The sequence below is a fragment of the Pundamilia nyererei genome, unplaced genomic scaffold, assembly GCF_000239375.1.
Source record: "Pundamilia nyererei isolate P.nyererei 1_Seehausen unplaced genomic scaffold, PunNye1.0 scaffold00154, whole genome shotgun sequence".
Lineage (NCBI taxonomy): Eukaryota > Metazoa > Chordata > Actinopteri > Cichliformes > Cichlidae > Pundamilia > Pundamilia nyererei.
This window is the reverse complement of record NW_005187555.1, coordinates 1,363,758-1,364,971: the sequence shown is the minus strand read 5'-3', so window position 1 is coordinate 1,364,971 and position 1,214 is coordinate 1,363,758.

Below are 1,214 nucleotides of genomic sequence, written 5' to 3'. Positions count from 1 at the left end.
GATGGATGGTTGAATGGATAGACAGATGGATGGATGGTTGAATGGATAGACAGATGGATGGATGGATGGATGGATGGATGGATGAATGGTTGAATGGATAGACAGATGGGCTGATGGACGGATGAATGGATGGATGGTGGGCTGACAGACACACGGACAGATGGATAGACGGAAAAAAGATGACTTCACTCTGATTTCCTGCTGCAGACTTCACAGCTCTGTAAAACTGCACCAGTGTTGCTGCAGCTGTGACGGTGACGGATTTTTGACCCTGTGGGAGGGGAACATGTCAGCTTATCTGAGCAGGATGAAACCATCACACACAGTCAGAGTTAATGTGAGCTCGCTCACTGAGCAGATTTAAATACAAATGTTTCTAAATGTTTGTCCCTCGCTGTGAATGCACTCGTATCCTCGTGTCCTTCACACAGGCCGCTTATTCAGATTGATTAGATCACATTAAGAAACACAATTAGCGGCATGTTCTAATACAACACACAATGGCGATGGGATAACCGTCCTTGAATGTGGCTCTTTAGCAGAGAGTTAAGTCCTGTTGGGTTAAATTAAAGCTCACATTATCTCACAGCAGTTTGTGTGTCTGCGTGCAGCTCACAGCCAAATCTGTTTAAACTAATTAACCATGAATTCACTTCAAAGCAGGACTTTCTGCTCTCAGTCTGAGGTTTCTACCAATGTCCTCAGCAGATATCCACACGTCCCCTCTGTGGGTGAGGACCAGAGGCGGAGGCAGACATTTGATACACCCGGGGCCTAGCCCTAAAGGGTAGTATGCATGTGGGATTGGGGGGGCTTAATTAAAAAACTATTTTTTTAATTCAGCAGCAAGGCAGAACAAAATCAGGGCCGTATCAAGACATGAGGACCAAACCCCAATTCAACCAGACCCAGAACTGATCCAGAACTAAACAGGACTACAACAGTTCAAAATCAGGACTACTTAGAACTTAATCAAGACAGAACCAGAATCAGAACTAGATGATAGTAGCAGTAAAAATCATCATAGACCTGCACTACACTTATTTTTTAATTCTACCAAAGTCCACTGTTTAGATTCAGAAACATTTATAATTATTCAGCCTTGTTGTGCAAACAAGCTGCAAAACTTAATAAATATAGAATTTGAAAAATAACAAACCTAAAAAGAAACACTAGGTACGAGATACACGAGGACCTGTGATACGGTGATACTT